This window comes from Perognathus longimembris, chromosome 3, assembly GCF_023159225.1.
Source record: "Perognathus longimembris pacificus isolate PPM17 chromosome 3, ASM2315922v1, whole genome shotgun sequence".
NCBI lineage: Eukaryota > Metazoa > Chordata > Mammalia > Rodentia > Heteromyidae > Perognathus > Perognathus longimembris.
Genome location: NC_063163.1, coordinates 39112343 through 39138871, shown reverse-complemented (window position 1 = coordinate 39138871; position 26529 = coordinate 39112343). Strand labels below are relative to the sequence as shown.

The 26529-nt window shown below is 39.6% G+C and overlaps 1 protein-coding gene across 2 annotated transcripts in view; it reads left to right on the top strand.

Annotated features, from left to right (window-relative positions):
* Window positions 1-26529, top strand: part of Enox1 (ecto-NOX disulfide-thiol exchanger 1) — a 520874-nt gene that overhangs the window by 179854 nt on the left and 314491 nt on the right. For both annotated transcript variants that reach the window (XM_048341315.1, XM_048341316.1), the window contains one exon: window positions 20943-21049. The gene's annotated coding sequence lies outside the window, so the exon portion shown is untranslated. The remainder of the gene's footprint in view (window positions 1-20942; window positions 21050-26529) is intronic.

Sequence of the window (26529 nt, the reverse complement as noted above, 5' to 3'; positions counted from 1 at the left end):
AGAAAACGGCCAGAAGTGGCACTGTGGCTCAAGTGGCAGAGTGCTAGCCTTGAGCAAAAAGAAGCCAGGGACAGTGCTCAGGCCCTGAGTCCAAGCCCCAGGACTGGCCAAAAAAAAAAAAAAAAAAAAAAAAAAGATCATCTCCTTTGTAAAAACAACTCATGAGACTGAGGTGTTGAATGGGAAAGGAGGAATTGGGGTGCATGGTGTTCTAAGAGAGACATGGTTGAGTCCCTTCTTGATTGCAAGCGCCTGGAAGGATGCTAGCTCTCGCAGAAACATCAGTCCTGTAAAAGAAAGAAGTCACTGAAATAAGGAAAATGAACAGTATGACATTTGGTGAGTGCTTGTCACCAACAGTCATCAGCATGCAAGCCTGACAGTTTTCATGTTGTTTGTGATTCCCTTAACCAACCAGGAGCCTTTGGAGCAGTAGTTAGCAGTTACTATCACACAAGTTATTGTTTCTTGAGACTCTTTGTCCTCACATGCCCCTAAAAATTTAAAGAGAATCGAAGAATGCATAATTTATATCTGTCCTAGAGGTAACGGAGTGACTCAATGATATCTATGAAGGGATGATGGTTTTGCATTTCATGCCTTATGCAAGAGGTGATTTTTATGTGAAAACTGCAAGAACTGCCCTCAGGGATAACCAGATAATTATCCATCTAACAGCAGAGCTAGATTCCATGGGGATGAGAGCTGAAAGCTGTGGTGGATCAGCTATGCCCTGGTGAGTCACGGTTGCCACAACAGAACACATAGCAACCGATGCCCTGCATAGAATACACTCACTTCTCTCTCTGGAGAGTGCCACTGGAGACCTTTGTGTGTCTTGCAGGCAGGTGAGCTGAGATTTCCTGTGGAAGAATTCAGGGCAAGGCTGAGTGAGATATCTGTTTACACTAGCACCCCCTTTCTCCACTCTGTCCCCAAGGTGCTCACTGATGAATTCTGATGGAAGTTCATTAATCCTTGTGCCCTCAGCACTGGGACTTCCTGGACCACCTTTCATTTCATTGTTCCCAGAGCCTAGAACTCTCCACACCGATTCCCCCTAGTGTACAAAATGCTGGATTTGGCTTAAATCTTAGTGTTTGTAGGACCGAGTGGGTGAACTACTGTTCTACTGTCTTCAGCTTCATTAAAAGTCTGTTTTGTTCTCTAAGCTAAACAAGTTTTAGCATTGTCTTTGAAGCATTTTGGCAGTGCTCATATTTTTCTCTGGGAAAATTTATGTGCAAAGGTACACAGTCCTAATAGAGAAAGTGGGACTTATGTAAGCATAGAAAGTCTAGCAGCATTGGAGAGAACTCTCTGTCATCCTGATTCTCTGTTTTGTATCTCTCTCTCTCTCTTTCTCTGTGCATATAATATTTGTATTTATTACTGCAATCTTCATTTCCTATCAAAGATTATTTTTGATAAACCTGTGATCTCTTAATTTGTCTACATTTTACAAGAGCTTTCTGCTTACCAGACTACCACCGGCTCCTGTTGTAAATCCTGTTTCTTTTGCCTCTGAGATGGTTCTGATTCCTGGCTCCTCCTACTTGTCTGGGATGCACATGTGCACAAAGCAAACAAATGTTTCCAGATTGCTGGAAGGGACTTTACAGATTATCTACTTCAACCCCCTTCATCTCTCAAAGGAGGAATTGGAGGCTGTATATTTCTTTATCTCTTTTAAAAACAATCTTGAAAAAAATGGTTTTAAGCAATAATTATTAAGCACAGATTCTCCCTTGAGTTGAGAAGTAAATAAAGGCTCAGTCAAGTGGAGTTCACAGCTTTATCATCAATGTGGCTGAGTTAGAGAATAGCTCACATCTGTGACCACATGGCTCCTTACTGCATCCCCCTTTGAAGTAAACTGATCCTTCAGTCATAGAGGGAGCTAAACAAGCCATGCCTCCTAGCTGTGGCAGCCTGTTCAAAGCATAACCAAATACAAGGTCAAGCTTTGTCTCTTTAGAAGTTAAAGGAGAAAGCTGATGAGCTGGACAAGCTCTGCTCCTCCTCCTAGACTAATAAATCAGACAAACTGCTCCTTCTCAAGGTTAAGTGAGTTGTTTTGTGCTACTGATGTTCTCCCCACCTTACAACTTGAAGAATGGGGTTGTAGGCATTATCATCAACAGGGATTGTGGAAAATGTTCCCAAGGACTTCTTGTCCTAAATCCCAAATATGTGAAATTTTGTGGAGGAAGAGTAGAATCCTTCCTGCATTGCTCATCAGCGAATTCCTTCCACCCCACCTCTTCGTCTGTCTTCCCCTCTACTTCTCACTTGGGTGGCCAATAAAGGCTTTATGCCTTAGTGATGAGTTGGGATGAGAGATACACATTTACTCTGACTTACTACTATCTATGTTTGTATTTTCTCTCCACAAACATTGTTTTCCATGAGGTCTTGATATTTCTGAAAACCCCTCTGTATTAGTTGCAAATATTTACCATGTCAGTTTAGTTTTTATTCCATGTGTCTGTTAGGAGACACAATCTTTATTTGATCTTTTTTCCTTCTTTGTTCCAGCCATGGGGTTAGGCTTCTTTTGCTCAAATCTAGTGCTCTACCACTGGACATAAGAATCTCACAGATTCTTATTTGAAAGGTTCAATTTGAACCTTTCTATAACTTTCACTTTTTGGGGCCCTCTAGGCTGGCCATTACTGTTCTCATCTCTTCATCTCTCTGAAGTTTCTTTGCTGCTCCTTACATTTTGTATTAAATGTCAAACCACCTGGTTCTTTCCTTACCTCTTTTCTTGCTTTGTATTAGGTCCTCTTCATCCATCCCTGTCGCACTCGTGTCTATGTACTTACAATTCCAAAATGATTATCTTTAGCTCTTCCCTCTCTGCCCAGCTTTAGGCTGATATTTCTAATTTTTAAAATTTCTTCTACGGTATGTCCTTTTGGAACTTTGGAATCTGAACACCTCCAAATAAAACATTATATTTTGTAATATAGTCCGTTCTGATTTTTAGTTCTTTTATTGGTTAATGTGGTCACTCTTCTCCTTTGTCTCCCAAATGAAAAACCTCAAAGACATCCTCAGTTATAGCTAGTGTATCTTCAACTGTGCAGAATGCTAAGAAAACAGAAACAACAAAATTTTGGTGATAACTGATTCACAGATAAGAATTTAACCTAACAAGGTATAGAATTAATATAGCTATAGAAATATTTATGGGAGAGTACCAGAGAAGGTACCAGGTAATTTATGAGCTCAGTTTTCAATACCAACTTGGAGTTTGTGAAGTGGCTAGCAAAGCAAAAAATGGCAGGTAGACCAAGAAGGAATCATTGAAAGATCATGGTGTGGTCAGGCTCATTCTCAGAAAGGGAAGAGTGGTTGTGAGAAGTTCCTCCCTGTTCTCCCTCCCCTCATTTCTCCCCTCCCCTCTCCTCTCCTTTCATTTCCTCCTCTCTCCTCCCCTTCTTCTTTCCTTCCTGTCCTCTTCTCTCCTCTTCTCTCCCCTCCCTTCCCTTCTTTACTCTCCCCCCACCCCCAACCCGTTTTCTTTTTCATTTGTATTGCAGGTTGTTCTTGGTTTTCCAAATAAAAGATTTTAATAAAGGAAGAGCTATTGTCTTTATTTGCCTCTCCATATGATAATGCCAGGGGTCCCCTGGCATTTTAGAGAAAAAATCTTTTACTTAAGCTTGTGGGTTATAATGAAACCAAAGAAAATCATAGTCTGTCTGGTATAAAGAAGCATCTGCGATACAGATTCTGGGGTACAGAAAGCAGAGACTTGCTAGTAAATTGAATAATGAAGGTGATCTGGGTGACTCTCTGGGGTTTGTCTATCTCTGTAGCTACCTACCATCCATCTATTCATCATTTGCCTGTTAGCTGCCATAGGTGGTTTTTACATATCCATGTGGTGCGCTTCAAAAGAGAACCTAATGAGAACAGAGCCATGGATGGCAAGGGTGGACCAAATATGTTTCAACAGTGTGACAGAAAGGCTATTTTAACAACAATGTGTTAAGACAGAAATGGGGGAGGCTGGAGGCACAAGGAAACTCTTTAAGGGTCTATTGAAACGTTTCAGATGGAAGATAAGTGAGGATAAATAAAAGAAGGAATATATTAATTATTAACAACATGCAGCTATGTTGCTTTTTCCCTTTGTGCTACTTTTTCATACTTGAAATACCAAAAAAATCATCTGATCTCTATTGTGTAATTGAATGGTTTACTGAAACACACATATGTATTGATTACCTGCCCATGCCTTGAGGATTTGACAGGGCTGTGTCTATGGTAGCAGACATCATGGACTCACAGCATGTTCTCCTACCATACTCAAGTGAGGAATTTTCAAGTCAGACCAATCAGCCAGCACGGGTAGGTTAAAATCAGCTTTAAAAAGGCAATCTGTCTGCCTTTTATCCAGTCTCATCAGTTGAGTGAGTTGTAAAAACTTACTGATTATGAGGGAAGAAAATAATAATTATATTAATGGATAAAAATTAACATAGGAACTTGAAATTTGATAGACCAAAGCAACCTACTTTAGTGGATGAATGGTGAGTATAGAACTAGTGTTGTGTTTCTTGGGATGCATTATGTCAGGGTTTCATCCTTCTTTACGGTGATCTCCGCTCTCAACTTGTGACCTAGGTCACTCTGAAGCTCCAGTGCAATGGGCCTGTCTAAGGAAGTGTTTACAGAAGAAAGTTGAAATCTGACTTTCTCCCACTTAATGTCTTCTGAATGCACCGGGACATGGTTGTTGATGACATCCCTTCACTTTCCCAGCTAGAAACTGAAGTGGGTTGCTGTCTCTCCTAAGTGTCTGTTGCTCTCCGTGGGCAGTGTGCTCAGCTGCCCTACAAGCTAGCTGCCATTCTCCCCAGGGAAAGGGAAACTGTGTTGGGATTAGCTTTTGGAGGCCAAGCATTTTCTGACACCTTTGATCAGAACACTGTGGCTGCAGTTATATACTATCCCCTGCAACTCAAGTTTATAAATAATAGTGCCACTTGTCAAAGAACTGAGAAAAAAAGTGTTATTCTATCACAAAGAAAGATTCATCACCTAGGGATTTTTTCATATTATGTTTTGAAAGTATAATACATCAGCATTTTTATAGCAGGGGAACATTTCCTGTGGTTTTTAGAGACTCAAACATTTTTTTTTTAATGTCAGAAAGCTTTAAAACCCAAACAGGCTGTAGTCTCATTAGAGAGCAGCCTAGCTAGAATTCACAAATTGAAATATCCTACCATAAAGTTTATTGTAAATAAGAAAGCAGGAAATGGCATGTGTGATTCAATAAATATCAAGCTCTGAATTTCTAGCTTGTTAAATGCAAAGATGTTTGATGTAGCATAATCCTACCCCAACTCATGTTGTTGTGGTTTACAAAGCACTCTCTCTTGTGGGCTTTGGGGTGGAGACAGAGTGACATGGAGATTGTACACTGGTCCTACCTCTGCAAGGGACTCTTCTCTGTACCTCCATTCCCTTTAATGTATGGGTGCTTAAGATGCTCAGTCCCTTGCTTTCTAACACACATATATGAAGACTGATTAATTATTGGGCCACATCTAGAAAAAGGTAACATCAATTTTGAGAACTAGGTTAATCATTTCTGGCAATTAATTTTTTTGACAATATGCCTCCTGGGAAGCAGTTTATTTGTTAGATGTCATTTTGTTCATTTTAAACACTATTAAATATTGAAATCTAGAGAGTCAAAGTAAAAGGAGGAGGAGTAGGATCTACTGGACTGAAGATCACATTGTGTTAAAAATGATGATTGTCATACGTGAGATTTAGAAAAGGAGTGCTGATATAGGACAAAAACTCTTGATCCTGACATTACAATGGATGATTTTCCTTGGTTTAGGAGCAGAATGAGTTGTGCAGTTATGGCCTATGTGTACTTTGATTTTGTAACTTGTTATCTTTTGTTTAAAATAAGGCGCTTTCATAGCTTGTTTTAATTTGTAACAATTGGTACCAATAGAACTTCAGATATGTTTTTGTATTGTACGTGTGATACGCACACACACACACACATAGTTAAGTAGTGTTTTATTTTTAAGAGGTAAACTATTTGTTAGACAGAAAAGGAGGGTAGGTTCACAAATTTGCATTTTTATATTAAAAATAAAAAGAAGATTTGGAAAAAACACATTGTTTTACTAGCTATGCAAATTATAACAAATGTATTTTGGTGCATTCCCAAAAGCACTTGGTTACATGGTTTTAGTCTAAGTTTCCAGGCCTGTTAGGTTTTTTCTCCCTCCATCTGTCTGAGTTAAAAAAAAGGTCTTGGAGAGACCAATCAGAAATTGGCATGGAGTCACTTAGTTGAAATTATGAATAAACAAATTGATTTCTTGGATGGAACAACATTTTCCATTGGTTGTTCTTTCTCCAGAAGGGCAGATTTTCCTGTTCATTCTTACTTTAAATGGTCTGGGCCTAATCACTTTAAAAATCATAATAAGTAAGGTTTTAGACATAAGAATTGATATAATAAACAAACTCCCATGTAATAATAACTACCTGACATTTTATACTAGCTTACAGCTTACAAAGCATTTTTACATATAGGAACATTTAAACTCATGTTATTTAGAATATAACTTCAGTCTAGTACATTATTAAACTTGTTAAAGAGCTACAATGTATTGCTAGCTTTCTATCACCATAATAAAATACTTTTAATGAATGAATGTATAAAGAGAAAAGATTTATTTGACTCATGGTTTTAGAAGTTTCAGTCCATGATTGATTGCTCCTTGGCTTTGGGATCAGGGGAGGCAGCATTAGAGTACATGGCAGAGAGGGAGGAAAAGTGAATAAAAGAGGAAAAGAGGGTCCTGGGCCCCCCTACTTTAGCAGAACACCTGTGATGACCTAACAATCTCTTATTAGACCCAACCCCTTAAAGGTTCTACCATCTTCCAATAGTACCCGCTGGGACATCAAGGCTTTTAGCAAATGAACCTTTAGGGGAACAGTCAACATTCATTCTGTAATACATCTTATAATAATTCTCTCCTTCACTGTTACTCAGTGTTCTTAGCTTCTAGGCATAGCTTTTCTCTTTTTGAAAAAATACCTTATTTCCCTAATAGCTAATGTTCTGTATGTATTGCTGCAGGTACAAGTTTGTTGTTGTTTTGAGTACTAGAGTTTGAACTTAGAGCTTTGTGTTTGCTAGGCAGATGGCTCACCTACCTGAGCCATGCCTCCAGTTATATATGCCTCTGGTTATATTTGAGATAGATAACCTTCATCCTCAGCCTTCTGTGAAGCTAGGACAAGGGCATACCATTGCAACCAACTATTGATCAGATGGGGGTTTCACAAACTTTTTGCCCAGATTAGCCTGGAACTGCTATCCTCTCAATGTCTACCTCCTGTGTAGCTAAGATTACAGACAAATCAGCAAGCCTTGCTTTTTAACATCACATTCTACCACAAGACAAACATGCTTTCGACATTGAGAATGACAGTTTGTACTCCCAATGCAGAAATGATAAGGCAAGCATCCACAGAATTCATGTGATAATAAATATAGAATTCATTGGTCTATACTTTGGTGGTTTACCTTAAAACCACGATACTTAAAATCTTTAAAATACCTTGAGGGCTGGGGATATGGCCTAGTGGCAAGAGTGCTTGCCTCGTATACATGAGGCCCTGGGTTCAATTCCCCAGCACCACTTATACAGAAAATGGCCAAAAGTGGCACTGTGGCTCAAGTGGCAGAGTGCTAGCCTTGAGCAAAAAGAAGCCAGGGACAGTGCTCAGGCCCTGAGTCCAAGCCCCAGGACTGGCCAAAAAAAAAACCAAAAACCAAAAACCAAACAAACAAACAAAAATACCTAGAATTACAGAAATGTATCCAATGCCCAACGTATGATACTGTAACCTCTCTGTACGTCAGTTTGATAATAAAAATTTGAGAAAAAAAATACCTAGAATTTGTAGTCAACTGAATTTTACCCATTATAACTATGCCATAATCATCCTTTTCAATAAAGCAATATGATCCTATAGAGAAAATTTGGTCTTATTATTTTAAGAATAAAATAAAAATCTAGTGTTAAATACCAACCAGCACATTAATTCATGTGAACAAATAACAGATAGGAAAAAAATACAAACAATAACATCTCCAGAATTAGCATAAATTTATGTGAAAACATAAATTAGTGGCAAAATCATGTAGTTGAATTTTGGCTCAGAAAAATATGAATTTCTGAAATGTTCTATTCTTTTTTTTTTTTTTTTTTGGCCAGTCCTGGGCCTTGGACTCAGGGCCTGAGCACTGTCCCTGGCTTCTTCCCGCTCAAGGCTAGCACTCTGCCACTTGAGCCACAGCGCCACTTCTGGCCGTTTTCTGTATATGTGGTGCTGGGGAATCGAACCTAGGGCCTCGTGTATCCGAGGCAGGCACTCTTGCCACTAGGCTATATCCCCAGCCCCTAAAATGTTCTATTCTTAATTATCATCAGTCACAAGTTACTTTGCCATCATAAAGATTAAATAAGTCCAACAAATGAAACAATAATTTCATTAAAAATCACTTGGTAATAGGTAAGACTCATTTTCTTTCCATCAGTGATTTCTTTAAAATTTTTCCGAATGATTCTAAGGCACATTTACATTTGTGTGCCTGTTTTAAACAAATCATGAAAAGTTAGTGCTAGATACCCTAGATTCCCTAGCCCTGGTTTGCAAATGTTGACCCTTGGATTTTCTGCCATTTCCAAGTGATTTGCTTAAGGTGCCAATTTGGTAGCTCACAAATTAAGGAAAGAAAAGTCATACCAAAGTCCTCTTGAAAATGGATGGAAATTTCTCAGCCTCAGTTCCCAAAGTGCATCTCTATGGGTACCAGAGCTCCAAGTACCTAGACACTGTCCTCAGCTACAACTATCACTGCTTCCCACTCAGCTCTGGGATCCCAAGGATCCCTGGATCTCTGAAAGAGAAGGAATTTTTGTGGCTCCAACCTCATGCACTTTGTCCAAGAACTGCAGAGTTACCAGCAGCCCACAGAAAGATGGGAAACTGTGTTTTTTTGTGTTCAAAGTTGGGATTCAGAATTGCTTTTTGCCTACGATAATGTTTTCCCAGCATTCGCACTCCAGTCCAGTCCTCAGTCTTCTCTGCTGTGCTCTGAACACACCGGGCATTTCTGCCTCAACTCTGGCCCTTGCCTTCTCTCTGCCTGCCAGAGACTTCCTGCCAGTTACCTCACCATCAAACCCCATCTAAATGGCACTTCCAGAGTAGCCTTACACTTTGGACAGTGATAGCATCCACTTGGGTTTTCTTCTTAGTACTTTGCATTTGCTGGTGTAATCCCCCTCACTTGCTTTGTCTATTGTCCATGCTGCTACTTCTCCATAGAAAACTCAGGACTGTCAGAGTGGAGACCTTGCTACCGTTTGATCACTGTCCCTCTGTCAGGAGAGGACACGATGGTGGTGGGTCATTACAACAGCAAAGATGAAAAGAATGTGGCTGGTAACAGAACTGGGGCTCTGCCTTTTCAGTACATGTGATCAGGGGCTATAGAAACAAGCCTGAGAAAATCTACATCTGGTGTAGCATGTTTCTTATATGTATGAGGTATGTATATATTTATGTATGTATGTATCTGCAAGTCACTGTACAAAGGAGTTACAATTTGATGTCTATTTATATGTATAGTACATTTTGGTCAGTCACCCCTTCCATTATTCTTCTGCCCCTTCCACCAACCCCTTTCCTCATCATTCATGCCAACTTTCCTACTTCCTGTGTCATATACATGCATTGAATCTTATAAGTGCATTTGTCAGGGTTCCCCATTCCCTTTTTATTTATCTGCTCTTCCACATTCAAAACATCTTTCAGCTTCCTGATAGTTATTTTGAGTTGTAAAGTAATTGTTCAAAGAGTTTATACCATGTTCAAGTTTTACTCTTGTATATACTCTAGTAGCTTTGGTCATTATATGTGCATATGTCCCTGTTTACATGAGAAGTTATATTTTGGATCTAAGATCTATATATGAGTGACAACATGTACCCTGTGTCTTTCTGGGTCTGGCTTCATTAGTATGTTTTTTCTTTTAGATCCAATCACTTTCCCAAAAAGGACACAATTATTTATCCTAGCTAAATAAAATTGCATTTGGTATTTATGTGTATACACACATATATGTATACATATGTATGCATATGTGTTATTCTTTCTTGGTCCTTTCATCCATTGTAGTGCATCTGGGCTGTTTCCATAACTAGACTATTGTGAATAGTGCTGCAATGAACTTGAGGTTGCAGATAGGTGCCTTTATTTTATCCTGTCTTGCCATCTTCTGGTCTTTCTGCAGGACAGAGTTTTATCTTTCAAATATGTGCCTCAGAGACCAACTTTTAGAGTACAACTTTTCTTTCTTAGAGTTCAGATCTACTTCTTTGATAACAACTGATTCACTTTACTCATTGAGAGCAAAGAACAAGTAAACACTGTCTTATTTAAATAAACAGAAGGAGCTGGGGAGGTTTTGAGAGGTTAGCTCCTTGGCAATCCACACATTTAAAGTAATTCACTCCTAGCCAACACCATTCAGACCAGCTGACTCTGGGTCCCTGAGGCCATACTGGGTTTTCGTTGAGCTCCCCCCGCCCGCCATCTCCTTTGGAAGGCATACAGCACTTCTCTTTGCTTATTTTAAGCCTCCCACTTAGATCCTGTCTACTCTCCCTGTATTTCTTGACTGCTCTTTTGGGGTTCTGTGGCTGATGGTATTTATTGGTCTTTTTAAAGGCCTAGTGGACTTTATCACACTCTTTTTTTATCTCTGCCAAATTCTGCCAGACTAAAAATGTTTGTTTTTATTATTTTTATGTAGCTATACAATGGAGGTGCAATCTAACAAAACAGTTTGTGACTACAACACATCTTGATCAGTGTCACCACCCTCACCATTATCATGCCCCTTCAACCTACCACTTCTTTTACCTTGATGAATTTTGTGGTATATACAATGAATTCTCCACTGCATTCTCCACCCAATCTCCCCACTTCATGTGTTTACCCCACTTCCCTTGGCCCCAAACGGGATACCATCAAACTTAAAAAGTTTCTTCATGGCAAAAGACATAGCTAATGAGCTAAACAGAAAGATCACAGAATGGGAGAATACTTTTACTAGCTATACATCAGCTAAGGGCTTAATATCCAGAATATACTTAGAGCTCCAAAAATTAAATCCTCAAAAATTAAACCTTCAAACAAACAACCAATTAATAAATGGGCTAATGACTTAGAGAGAGACTTCTTGGAAGTATAAATGACTAATAGACACACCCACAAGTACTCAACATCTCTATTCATAAAGGAAATGCAAATCAAAACAACATGAACTCCACCTAACCCCAGTTAGAATGAACATTATCAAGTAAACAACAACAGCAAATGCTGGCAAGGATGAGGCCACAAGAAAACTATTATAATGTTGGGGGGAATATATGGTTGTTCAACCCTGGAAAGCAATATGGAGGCTCCTCAAAGAACTAAACATAGAGCTACCCTGTGACCCAACAATTCTACTCCTGGGCACTTATTCATCACACTCTTTTTTTTTTTTTTTTTTTGGCCAGTCCTGGTGCTTGAACTCAGGGCCTGAGCACTGAGTCCTGGGCTTCTTTTTGCTCAGTGCTAGCACTCTACCACTTGAGCCACAGTACCACTTCTGACTTTTTCTGTGTATGAGTTGCTGAGGAATCTAACCCAGGGCTTCATGTATGGTAGGTAAGCACTCTACCTCTAGGCCACAACTCCCAGCCCCCACCTCTTAATTTATATTGCTGTCTATAGTAACTAAACTATTATACTGACTTAGCATATTTATGTAAAACTTACCATGCACATACCAGGTGCTACTTCTTATATAACCTCTTTCACTCTGTGAATATTGCTGTTCTGTGATGTTGTTGCTTTTATTATTGTCCCTGTCTACAGCCTAGAGATGAGAACACTGAGACTCTGGGGAGAATTGATCTGATTGTAGGTAACAGTTACCAACTGGAGAGTCAGAATTTGTATCTTGCATCAGGGCTGGGATATTTCTCACCACACCACATTCTCCTTTACAACAGAGCAGGCAAGAGCCTTTGTCTGAGCTGGATCCTTGGTGTTCTTTACATCCTAGTGGGAAATATGGTCAGTGCTTTGCAGGATAAATCCCACTTGGTGATTATGACAAGATGTTCACACAAAACCCTGAAATATAAGTCCTGGTAATCACTGTGGAAAAGCAAAAAGAATCCTAGAAACTCTCTGAATTATATCAATTAAATAATAGATCTCTAGATCTCACCTCTGATTACAAACTTCCTTCCATCTCTCATTTTTTATAAAATTTGTGGTAGGGAATAAGAGAAACAAATAGTTTAGTAGAAAACAATTATCTACTGACTTTTGAGTGTCTTCTAGATATACGAAGCAAGCACTCTTGATTCAGATCCTGACTGAGAATAAGAACAGAGATTGCCTATAAAAGGACACCACTTTATAGCATGCCTCTGTGATGGCTTGAAACTTGATGGTATTTATAGTAATTAGTCTACATGACCTTGTTCCCTAAGAGAAGTGGAACATCTGATCAGAGCACGTCATTATTGGCACCAGGCAATCTGTGTCACAGTTCCTGGCTTATTGTTTATGATGCTTTTTCTTTTAGAATTCTGCTCCATCCAAAATAAGCCAAAGCTAGTTGACAAATGGAAAAAGGGAAAAATATTATATAAAAAGTAACAACCTCATGGAAGAAAGTAAGTCGAGAAGATAAATGGACTGTTAAAGGAAAGTACACTAACTAAAATGCATAGCCTTCTTAATGATGCAAACAAAATTAAGACAAGATAGTATTTTTCAATTGTTATTTGAATTACTATATAGCCAGAGCTATCCAGAGTAGTGTAGTACTATCCAGTCAAATGAAACAAGGGTGAAAGGAATGTGTGTAAGAGGCATTTCTTATGTGTGAGATTATATGAGAATATATGGGATAATTTTTGTGATAGTCAAAACTTGGACATAATTCAAAAGTGCACAGTAAGAATGTAGGTATTATAGCCTAGAAGTTCAGTAGGATATACTGTATCCATTGTATTGATCTGGCATCACTGTGACAGATACCTGAGAGAAATATTTTAAAAGAAGAAAGTAGTTATTTCCCCTTTTATTTTCAGAGGTTTCTTACCATAGTCATTTGGCCTCATCATGGTGGAGCTGTGATGAGGCAGAACATCACAGTGGAAGAGTGTGGGAAACCATAGTTGCTCACCTCATGGCAGCCGAAAGGAGGAGGGGCAGGGACAAGATACATTTGTCTAGGGCTCATCTGCCATGACCTACTTCCTCCAATGAAGCCCCATCTCCTACTTTTCACCACTTCCCAATAATACTATCAAACCTGGAATCCTAGAATGGATTCATCCATTCATTAGGTCTGAGCCCTCAAGATCTAATCACTTGCTAAAGGCCCATTAGCTGGCTGGCAATAAAGCTCTCAATATATAAGCCTTTGGGGGATGTATTCTATTCACATTATAACAGCCAATTAAATTGAACAAACTAATCTATGCCGATCATATAGAACAGTGCCACAAGAATGTTCACATAGTATGAGCACATTTGAGTGAAATAATAATTGCTTCCATGTAGTTTAAGGATGTATCAGCTAATACACTTTTGTGTGAATATGCAATGATCTGCTTATTATGCCAACATTGTACATGAAACAGTATATAGTTCTAGAAAGTGGGACTGCAGGAGAAGGAAAACTGGTATTTCTCACTTAGTGTTTTGAACTCAATGAAATTTTTAGTTCAATCACACATTACTTTTTTGAGTGTATGTTTAGAGACAGAATCTTGCTATATAATCAAGGCTGGCCTCAAACTGTGATTCTTCTCCTAAGTGCTGGGGCTGTTGGTGTGTACCATCATGTTTGGCTTAATGACATATGAGCTTAAAAGAAAACCCCTAGGGTATAATTAAAGCATTTCATTAAGGAGATTTTGTTTCATTATTTCTAAAAAGTAACTTGTCAAATTTGTTACTTTTCCTTGTGATCTGTGCTCCTGGCATGGTATAACCAGTCAGAAGTGTCTCTTGTTAGTTATATATGCTGCCATACATTCTGCTAAGCTCCTCTCTGCTACTCATTTTTTTCACTGCTCTGTCTGGCTTTTTTCTGTATATTACCACTGACAACTAACTTGAAGGAAAAACAATCTATGGCCTCCCTGCAGTTCTAATTCTCCTTTTTTCAGAGTTTTGGATAGTGATGATTTGGGATAATTTAAATATACCTCAAAGATACTAGAAGCATATTTAAATCTTTTTCAGACGTTATCTAAACTGCCTGAGAAACACGGAAGGTACACTCTACAGTTGGTAGCCCATCAGCTTGTTTCATGACCCTTTGATTTGCATATTGTCTTCCATGTCTTTACTTAAAGTTGAGCACAGAATACTGTGCACAAAAAAGAGTTTAAAAAGAGCATCAAATCCTTAGAATGGGGGGGGGAGGATCCATGTGCCAGTGACTCATGCCTGTAATCTTAGCTATTCAGAAGCCCGAGATCTGAGGATTATGGTTCAAAGCCAGCCCAGGCCAGAAAGTTTGTGAGGGTCTTATGTGCAGTTAACCAGCAAAAAGATGGAATTGGTGATGTGGCACCCATGTTAGAGTACAAGCTAGAGTGGCACCAGCATAAAGGAAAAAGAAAGGGAGGCAGGGAAAGAAATAAATTTAATAAGAGTAGCTTAGAGACATTTTGTGATCTCAGTCACTTGAATATGTGTGTGTGTCTGCAGGTGGAAATCCACCTTACTGGGTGAGCCCCTTGTGACCATCTTATGGCCCATTGTGAGTCTGATGAGACTTACAGCAAACCCAAGCATTTTTGCTAGATTTTGCTGAATGAGTAGTGTGATGAGCTGAACAAATCGCTAGTCACATGGAACATTTTGGTTATGGAACCCAAATAATTTGCAGAGAAGAGCAAGGAAGGATAAGAAATGTGAGGAAAAGGAAGTGTTCTCACGTTTGTTTCTTCCTTTTAAAGGGAAGAGCATGCAGGAGAGGATGCAAGTGGCAGAAAAGAAATACCTCCTTTATTAGAAAGGAATCTCAGTTTCTAATGGCTAACTGGTAAAGCAAGTCTCCTATCTTAAGAAACAAGCCCAATAGCTTCTTCATAAAAGTATACTACCCTCTAACCCCTCTATCTATTTCGTTGGTTTCCCATTTCAATTTGTTATAATGGTCTATTCTTCCCTTTACCCGAAAGAGTAGGAAGAGGGAAAGAAAAACAATGGATTGTCCAATTTATTTAGTGTTGAAAGGTTAGAAATGTCTCCCCGTCACAGAGGCAGAAATAAATAAATGCAAGTCTGCTAGAACCTATAAAGCAAATAAGCAACTAATTCTCTGTGATCAGGGGTAGAAGAACGGACATTTCCCAACACCAGTACAAATCCACATCTGTTGCTCAAGCATTCTGGTTTTTTTGGTCCTGCTTGATAGACTGTCCAGCCTTGCTATGCCTCAAGGAAGTGAGAAGCCAGCTAATTGTTTTCAAATTAGCTGCTGCTTGAACAAGGGCACTCAGAGGAATAGTTCAGACTACAGACTGCACAATTCTCCCAACCATCACCAACACAATAGCTAACACCCTCTCTCTGTTGAAAACCTGACTAACCATAGTCACAAAGGTACTAAGGAAAGATAGCTGTCGACTAACAAACACATTTCCTGTTCTTCCCTGAGATGCCCAAGACAGTAGATCTTGCCTTCTGGACAACTCAACATGGAGTTGGTTTCCTGGCTACCAGAACACACCTCAGGAGATGATCTGTAAGCACTGTCACTTGTGGCATAGTTCTCATAGTGGGCTCTTCTCCCCACACCTTCCAGCTCTTCTAGTGATTTTTTTTTGGTATGGGCATTGGGCCATTTGCATCAAACTCTTGAACCAGGACATGATATGGAAGGGTAGAATATTAATTCTGATACATGGTGTAGTCCCAGTGGTGGTAACGTACTAACTGGCCAATGTCATGTCTTGTTTCTCACCATTCCTGTCATGAAAGGAAACTCTGCTTTCAGCCCAACTTTTTAAAGTCACTGAAACCTGGCAGATTTGACTGTAAGCTTTACTACGTCCATCTTGCCAGGGACACGAGAGGTGGGATGGGTGATATTGCCAAGTGTGACTCTGATCCAGTCTTACAAACAGCAGATTCCATTAAGAAGATCAGAGCCCCAGTTCTTCTCTCTGCTGTCCTTACTCTTCCCAGGCAGAAAGTTCTGCCTCCCAAACTCCTTCCTCATTTCACCTCATTTCCATCCAAACAACCATCTAATGCTCCTGCCCTGAAAGACTGGCTTCTTCATGAAAGTCCCCACCCCTCCTGATTTGGGTGGCAAGTGAAACTTGCACTTGGCCTTTCCATATTTCAATCCTCTATGTGCACCTAGGCTTGAGATGGAATGTGCACTCTCCCATTTTGCCTGGCACATTTGCAGCTCAGACACCATTTCTCCTGGATGTTTGGGTAGGATGAGTCCTGATCTGCAGAGTCAACTACCATTACTTAACACTAAACTGTGTATGTTCACTGCTGCTTCAAGCTTTTTCTGCTCATTGGAATATGTGTCTTTTTTTCCCCTCATGGACTAAAATTACCTCACTTGTTCTGTATTCTTTTCCTCCTTTCTTGTCTCTTCTTCTTTCCTCTACATTTCCATCTCCTCCTCTGATTGCCCCATTTCTTTCTTTTTTTTTTTTTTTTTTTTTTGCCAGTTCTGGGCCTTGGACTCAGGGCCTGAGCACTGCCCCTGGCCTCTTTTTGCTCAAGGCTAGTACTCTGCCACTTGAGCCACAGCGCCACTTCTGGCTGTTTTCTATATATGTGGTGCTTGGTAATCGAACCTAGGGCTTCATGTATACAAGGCAAGCACTCTTGCCACTAGGCCATATTCCCAGCCGTGATTGCCCCATTTCTTTCCCTACCCTTCCCCTTCCTTTCTTTTTTTTTTTTTTGCCAGTCCTGGGCCTTGGACTCAGGGCCTGAGCACTGTCCCTGGCTTCTTCCGCTACTGGCCGTTTTCTGTATATGTGGTGCTGGGGAATCGAACCTAGGGCCTCGTGTATCCGAGGCAGGCACTCTTGCCACTAGGCCATATCCCCAGCCCTCCCCTTCCTTTCTTGACCATCCCTGTCAATAGAAATTGCCACATAGTTATGTAGACATTTGTGACTATCAACCTTTATTGTGTATTATAATTTAAATCTTTAATGTTATTTAATATTTAGATGGTATGTGCTTAGATTTCAAGATATATCTGCTTAGATTTTTCTAGCTCTTCTGTGGACTTGTTTTGATTCAATTATCATCAAGCCTAAGTACACTATGAAAGTATCTGAAAATAGTTTTTTTAGTAAAAGAGAGACTCAATTGTGAATGGATGTTTCAAGATGTTGGGGAACTTTGCTTTCTGTTGTTGCTCATTTCCCATCTGTGACCTTCCTAAACAAAATTGGAAGATATGGCATCTTAGCTCCCAGCTGAAGTTTACTATGGGGTTTGAGAGATCTATTATTCAGTTATTTGAACTCACAAGAAAAATTCTTTGAGGGACTTAAAACATGGTCTAGTGGTAGAGTGCTTGCCTCTCATACATGAAGCCCTGAGTTCCATTCCTCAGCACCATATATATAGAAAAAGCCAGAAGTGGCGTTGTGTCTCAAGTGGTAGAGTGCTAGCCTTGAGCAGAAAGAAGCCAGAGGCAGTGCTCAGGCCCTGAGTTCAAGCCGCAGGATTGGCAAAAAAAAATAAAAAATACTTTGAACTAAATATTGTTAGAAAAATACAAGTTGCGGCAGGAATCAAAACAGAATCAGTATTCAATACCCTTCAATAATGAAGGTAATACAAAGCTTTTCAGGGAACACCTACTGTTCCATGACATCATTCTGTACAAAATAATTTCTTTAGTTTTTTTTTATCTGTTACATATTTGAAAAGAAAAGTAGCTGTACAATTAAAAAGAAAACGAGACTCCTATGCCTAGTTACTTCTCTTAATTGCTTCATTATTTTCCTGGGAGCACCAAATAGAATGAGAATGATTAAATGTTCGGAAAAAATTAGTATTATTTACATCTCATGAGGCAGAGAGAGCTTACCGTGGGACGCTTTTTGCTATACATCGAGCATCCATTTTTATCAAAATGCTTTTCATTTTAGGAAGTAGTGCCCAGAAGAGGCTAATTGGAGTGGGGGAGGGGGTGTTGGGGAAGATGGAGAGCTGGTAAATGGGGGAGGAGGTTGGTTGTAACTGCTGGACCATCTTCTACTTTGATTTTTCTGCTCTGCACTATCTCTTGAAAGCAGTATGTCATCCAGAGCTGCGGTGAAGCAGATTCATACATATTTACTAGTTGCAAATTATAAATGTGAGGCCCAAAGAGGAGCAGTGCTCCTTGTCTTTCTGCTTTTCTTCCTTCACTAATGATTCAGAACTCTTCTATACACTCAGAATTTGGAGACTTGTTTTGTAGCTTGTCATCCCCTTTGTATATCTGTTAGGTCTTTGTGATTTAAATGGAGTTCTACTTGCCATTGCATTTTATTTCCCCTGCATGGAGGGCGACTGAAATTCTCTCTGTCCAGTGTCGAAGCTTTGATGTAATGATTTATTAAGGTACTAGGAGAGATATTGATCCTGCTAATAGCTTCTGCATTGCCACATAATGTTTTACATTTTACTCAGCTGAAAGACCATATTCCATCTCTCCCCATCTGATTGACCATAAATGCTTTGGCCTTTCTTCAGTAATTATCTCGCCAAAGCAGTGGGTAAAAGTCAGGTATTTATAGACTAATTAGTGAAGTCAATGTGTCAGGGTGGAGTACTTTACATAATCCCAAGAAGTGCACAGCACTGTAGAGGGGGTACAAGGCAAGAGATGAAGGGTAAGACTACACACACCCTCATGGTGGTTGCCTTTTCAATGATGATTAGGACTCAGCCAGGGTGAGGTTTTCCTGATGTACTTTTGGATCTGTAGTTTCTTTTGATACCAACCTCCTTTAACATTTTTAAAATTACTGTTTCATATTTTTAATTTATATGGTACTAAGGAATTGAACCCAGGGCTTTATGCATGCTAAGCAAACATTCTACTACTAAGCCACATTCCCAGCCCTCCTCTAACTTTTGAAATCTTTGGACTATAACTGGTTTGAGTTGTTTCAGTTTCAGGTTTTCCTTCCTTCCTTCCTTCCTTCCTTCCTTCCTTCCTTCCTTCCTTCCTTCCTTCCTTCCTTCCTTCCTTCCTCCCTCCCTTCCTCCCTCCCTCTCTCTCTCCCTCTCTTCCTACCTCCCTACCTCCTTCCCTCCTCCCTCCCTCTCTCCCTCCCTCCCTCCCTCCCTCCCTCCCTCCCTCCCTCCCTCCCTTCCTTCCTTCCTTCCTTCCTTCCTTCCTTCCTTCCTTCCTTCCTTCCTCCCTCCCTTCCTCCCTCCCTCCTCTCCCCCCTCTCTTCCTACCTCCCTACCTCCTTCCCTCCCTCCCTCCCTCCCTCCCTCCCTCCCTCCCTCCCTCCCTTCCTTCCTTCCTTCCTTCCTTCCTTCCTTCCTTCCTTCCTTCCTTCCTTCCTTCCTTCCTTCCTTCCTTCTTTCCTTCCTTCCTGAGTCCAGTGTCTCATTATATCAATGGTATTATTATTATTATTATTATTATTATTATTATTGGAGTGACATTGGAGATTGAATTTTGGGCTTCACACTTGCTATTCAATTGCTCTATCACTTTAACTACATCCTTACTCTTTTTAGCTTTATTTGTTTTTAGATAGGGACCCGTGACTTTTACCTCAGATTTTGATACCCCTGTGTAGCTGGAATTACAGATATGAGCCACTGTCCCCAGCAATAACATTTTTTGGATGGGGAAGAGGGAGGAAGTATCAGGATTTGAACTGAGGGCCTTACATTGCCTAGAAAGTGCTCTATCTGTTGACCCATGCCCTCACTCCTGTGATATCATTTAACACTAGAGCTCTTGGGTAGAAAAACATTGATAAGAATGCAAGAATTACTTTGTTCTATATGCAGTTACTTTCTATTTCTAGTATGTGTTAAGAAGCAGGCATCATGGACTTGGTTCTGAAGATAAAACAAACATTTCTAGTAAAGCAGGAATCCCATCAAGCCGAGGGTCAGAAAACCTAGTTTCTGTCCTACCTTTGTAACCAATGTTTCTGGCATGTCTCTGTTCTGGACACATGTCATTTGGGGACCAATTTTCTAATTTTGAAACTAAAGATACAAAAAAATTATAAAAATCAAAAGTGATCATGAATGCTCAATTATTTTATAAATTGTATAGTACTCAAAAGCTAAGCATTATTAGGAGGAAACTCTTAAAAAGATCATTTGCAATTATTTAAGAGCTGTGAAAAATTATTTTCAGGATAAATATAGTTAGAAATATTATTGTAGCCTAGACTGGTATTAAGTTAGTAATATTGCTCTCTAGTTTTGTCCATGATCCTTCTTATCCAAAAGGCTAAATCTTATGCCTTTGGCATCCATGCACATTTTCAGGTGGGTGAAAAATCTCTGGAATGTGACAAGGAGATCATGGAATTTCTTTGGAAATACCAGATGTGTCTTACTTCTAAGACCCATGTGTTATTATTTATATTTTCTCCAAGTAGCATTATTGAACTTTGTGCTTTTCCTTGGTATTCTAGGCTTGGAAAGCGAAACAAAACTGGTTACAAATCAGTAGTACTTGTGTATTATGTCTGCATTAAGTGAGCATTAAGTATGATGTATTCATTGTCTTGTACTTCCTTCACCTCTCTACTTTTTGTTATCTTCAGGAGCTAACAAATCACAAAGATAGAAGCCAGAGGAACACTGATCCATACAGATGACATCAAAAAAAGGAGAAGGCAGTCATATTTAGTGAGCCAATTTTGAAGAAGTGGTGAGTACTTTCACACCAATGAAATATGAACTTGTTTAGCTTTTCCAGTCTTGTCATCAGGGCAGCCAAGTGTCATGCCTAGTCTGTCTTCTGCATAGCTGTTGTTCTCTGTCTATGTCTCTCTCTCTCTCTCTTTCTCTCGTTTGCTCTCTCTCATTTGCTCTCTCTCTCTCTCTCTTTCTCTGTGATGGAAAGTGACTGATGTTCTTCAGACTACACATTGCAAGTTTCACTAATTTAGCACATAGATGTTACATCTGTAACTTCCTGCCCTGCTGATGCCCTCACCACCATGCTTAAGTGCTCATGCAACCTTTAGGTTCCTCAGACTGTCCCATCTCCTGATTTGTTCCATGATCCCTCAACTTCCTTTTTCTACCCCCTTTACTAACTCTCTCCCTACAAAATAACCCAGGCTCCAAAATTACCTTCTCTTCCTTAGTATTACTACAAACTCCCATTCTTATTATGGCTGGTTAAATTAAGACAAAATTATATTACTCAACTAATTATAACACAGTATCTATGATCAGTGAAGCTCTCCTCTTAATTCTCCGAAAAGTGTGTTTGAACTCTGTGGGAAATGAGCCTTCACATATGCTGTTTGATTGGCTAAAGTTTAATTTGTTTATTCTTCATGCAGCAGATAACTGAGAACATAGGTTGTTTTGGTATTATATATATTAAGACCTGTGAAGGGTTGTGAGGTTTGGTAGATCCCTATGGGTGAATCACTTATAAACTGTAAATTATGACACTGTCAGAACATTTTAAAAACCATTAATGCATATTAATTATTTGAATGGATCACTTATATTGTGAAATTTGCATACAAACATAGCAGGTAGTTTGATCATCTACCCCATTCTATTACTCTTTCTCATCACTCTTCTTCCTACTCTCCCTTTTTAACTTCCTTACAAGTTTTTAATGAATGGGTCTCATTAGTCCTATCTTACATACTTGAATCACTGTGTTCCCTCTTTTCTCATCTCCTATCCCCTGCTGATTTTCCCCACCCAGTAGGCTTCTTTATTACATGTTTATGTCCTTTAATGTTGCTTTTAGATCTAGATCCCACATGAAAGAAAACATCTGTATGTTTTGTCTTTCTGAGTCTGGTTTATTTTGCTTAATATGATGGGCTCCACTTCCATCCATTTTCCTGAAAACGACAACATTTTGTTAGATCCTTTATGGCTGAGTAATATTCTTTTGTGTATTCATTGGTTGATGAGCACCTACCTGATCCTATAGCTTTACCATTGTGCTGCAATATACATGAGTATGCAGGATTCTCTGTTTTATCCTGACTTACATTCCAATGGGTATAAGTCCCAGGAGTCATATCTAGGAGGATCATAAGCTACATCTATTGTAAGTTTTTTGAGGACACTGAATACTAAGTTCAACAATGGCTGTACTAATTACATTGCTACCAACAGTATATAAGGGCTTCTTCCCCCTCCCCCATCATTGCCAGCATTTGTTTGAAGACTGAAGGTCTGACTACAGTCACAATAGAATCTTAGTGCTGTTTTAATTTTCATTTCCTTTATGACTAAGGATGTTGCATATTTCTTGGATTTATTGGCCATTTGTACTTATTCTTTTGAAAACCATGGGCAGAGTTTTGTATGTCAAGCCTACCTTGGATCTACTGTTGAATTCGAGGAGAGGCCATGATCTTGCTTGCACCTACCCTGTGGGCAGCCATAATTTCCTGCTGAATGGGAGGAAGAAAAGCAGTTATAGAGATGAGAGGAAGCCAGCTGAGATACAGAGATACAAAGGGAAACAGGGGTAGGAGGTAGATAGCCAGAAGATTACCATAACTTCATAACCTTTGTGGTTTTTGCAATTCTGGGTGAGAGATAAGGAATGGAGTAAAAGGGAAAAGGAGGTGTTTCTAGGAGCATGCAGAAAAGGGCTGCATGTTTTAACGAAAAGCCTCCGGGTTAATAAATAAATTATGATGCACAGTTTGCCTCCTGGAGCAGAGGTGAACCTTTTTCTATGGCTTCTAGGAATTAGAAAAAACTCAATCTCTATGTGGCCTTCCCAGCGGGCCTCTTTCAGGACATCAGAAGATATCTCCCATGGCGAAGCTGAGCCTGTCAATGAATTCTTCAGCATTTCCTTTTTAAGCATTTGCTCTCTAAGTCAGAACCCTCTCAAGGAGGGGTTGGTAAGAGATGAAATCTCACAGAATGACAGGGCTAAAGGTCCTTCCTCCTTTCTGCAGAGGATGGAGACAGCTCAGATATTGGGCCACTGGGTAGAGACCAGGACAGACCAGAAATTCACTGAAATACTGAGAAGCTAAGAGCAAAACACAGATCATTCAGAAATGAAGGAAAGAAGAAAATAGGGAGAAATTAGTGAGTGTAACAAGAAATGTACTAAGCTAACTGCATATGCTTAAAGCAGAAACAGCCTTCTCCTGCTTCTCCATTGGCACTCAGGCACAGTGGTGTGTGCCACCCTTTCTCACTGAGCCTGGGCACAGCACTGGCATGACAGGGACAATGACAGAGGATCCCCAGAGGCTGGAGCCACTTCTTGGACAATTTTGCCATCTGGCTATTTTTTAGATTTAAATTGGTATTAAGATACTAAGTGTTCTTTTTCTTTGCAGTCATTGTGTTATCAAATGCAACCATCCCCTTTTTGCACAACACCTTGTAAAAAAATTTATGTTCAATTAAAAAAAAAAAAGAGAGACTAGGCTAGAGGTGTGGCTTACGTGGTAGGGCACAAGCCATGAGCAATAAATAAATAAATAACGCTAAGCGAGTGAATGCACACGGCTGGCACTAGCAAAGAAAACAAGCGTTTTGCACGTCTAGTGTGAGTGTGACCATTGGCGCAGTCCGCTCCGGGCGGAGGGCCGGCAGGAGCCGCCTCTGGCCACGTGTGAGGGGCTCGCTGCTGGCCAGGGTGAGGACGAGTCCCAAGTGTCAAGTGCGGCGCCCACTGAATGCACATCGCGTCACGTTATGAAATGGCGACATTCGGGGGTGGGGGGGGCGAGGCCGCATGGGGTCTGGGAGGCAGCCCCGAGGTACAGCACTCGCCCGGCAAGTGAGGGGGAAAGCCATCATGGTCGCCTGACGGCAGACTCGATGGCTTCTTCTAGTGTGTGTGTGGGGGGGGGAGTTAGTGTTTTTGTAGCGCTTCAATAAACGTCTGTGTTTCTCCTTCTTAAAAAAAAATGCAACCATCCTCTGTTGCAGCTTATTAAACCTATGACTACCAAATTTGACTAAATTGAAATGCACCTTTTATGATCAAACATGTTTTTGGTATATAAAAATTCTGCACAGCTTTGAAAGGTCAGTAGCTTCGCAAAGCACAAATAAGCCATGTAATTTTAGAAGATAAATAGTCTCCAAATTTGATCTAATTGCTCCATCTTGAAGTCTCACTGTAGACAGATATCAGTTCTGCTCTGTGTTAGGTGTATTACCCTTGGTGGAAGATTTGAGAAAGCATTTCTTGAAGAGATAATATCTGCAATTTTGATATCATTTAAAAAAACCCAGGTGAAATTAAATTTAGGATCGTTTAAAGAGTTATCTGAAGTTTCTTATTAAAGAAAAAAATCTCTTGGGTGATTTGAGTGTTTGAAGGATGGTACCAGAATATAGCACAATTACACTGGAAGCTTACTCTCTAAATGTGGTGGTTATGATTTAAAGTTTAAATAATTATGAAGCATATCTTGTGATATAAAGCTCTTGCCTTAATAGCACAAACTAGTGATTTAACTTGCTATCATAGTACCCCAAAAGGTTCATTGGACCAATTTGATTAACTCTAATTTCTTTTTTTTTTTTTCTTTTAAAGACAACACTAATTACAACTCCTTTGCTATGTACAGGTACCCTGAAAGTAGCTCTTAGGATCTATGTAAGGATAAGAATAATTGAAGTCATTTAAAAAATATTTTATAATCTTTAAGTCATCATACAAAAGAGTTGCCATTAAACAAAGCAGTTTGTGAATATAAACTATATCAGTGTCACCCCTTTCAACATTCTCACCCGATTGTAGTACTTTCCAAGTACATCATGAAAATTATTTAGCTTCTCTGACTCTGTTTTCCCATGGATAATCCAGGATAGTAATTATTTAACCCTCTCTTGAGTGTTTGTGGTGAGGGAGGCACTGAAAAACCTAGAGATGTGATGCACCCCCATGCCTAATCTCAACTACGGATTGGATGCACCTCAATTGCAATCAGGGATGAGCTGAGAAGCTGTGCAAGCAAAACTGCTCTTGAAATGTCTCAGAATTTCTCATAAAGAACAGCACATGTGGCTTTCCATCACATCTAATGAAATACTGTGCAGCCCAGTATCTCTCCAGTGTGATGTTCAGGTTGCTGCTGATGGGTGATGGAAGTGGATGCCCCACGTACATTTGGACAGCTCCACTTGCCTGCCACACAGTGGTACCTGAAACAGCTATTATTACTTTACCTTCTCCTTGATCCTAAAGGCTTGCTATTATTCTCTCCCAAAACTCTCAGACTGGAATATAGGTCTCAGTGTAGCCTCAAAGGCCTTAGTAACTAGAGATCAAGCTCATGTGGTTGGTTCTGAAAGCTGAAAAGCTAAAGGGTCCTTATTTTCATGAGAAACTGGGAGGAGACCTAAGACTATTGGGCTTAGAGCATATGTGCATTTACCAATGCAGAGGAGCACTCTCTAGAATCTATATGTAGTTGATGTATTTTAAGTAATGGTGAATTTCAGCAATGTTAAAATAGCACTATCCAAAAAGTCATGCTTTGCTATTCCATAGGCTATTTTTGCATGAAGAATCTTTGATTGTAGTGGAATGCAAAACTTCTATTTTTGTAAAGTCTGAAAAAGAACTGAAAATATAAATGAAGTTAGAGATGAATCCTGGTTCCTTTACTAGGTTTGGGGACGACAAGAGTGACCAGCACTACCTAACAAATTATTTTAACAGCAGAATATTTCACTGATTTAGTGGCTTACTGGACTAAGTAAAGATGCATTTCTCAGGTACTAAATTTTCAAATTTTCATTTACGAAATGAAGACATGGAAGCTTTGTTCCCAATGTTTATTGTTATTTCATAATAAACTCAGCATGACTGGTATTACAATGGGCTAATGGACAGATGCAAGAGAGAACTTTCTCTGTCAACAGTGACTGTTCAGTTCTGTAAATGTTCATTGTTTTGTGCCGAAGATTGTTATAGATATCAAGAGACTTTATTACATATAATACAAAATATATAAACAGAATCTCAAAATGTGTCATAGTCTGAGCACCGATGGCTCACACCTATGATCCTAGCTTCTCAGGAGGCTGGGATCTGAGAATTGTGATCTGAAGCCAGCCTGGGCAGGAAAATCTCTTAAATTCTTATCTCCCATTTGCCACCAAAAAGTTGGAAGTGGAGCTGTGATTCAAGCAGTAGAGTTCTAGCCTTGAACAAAACAA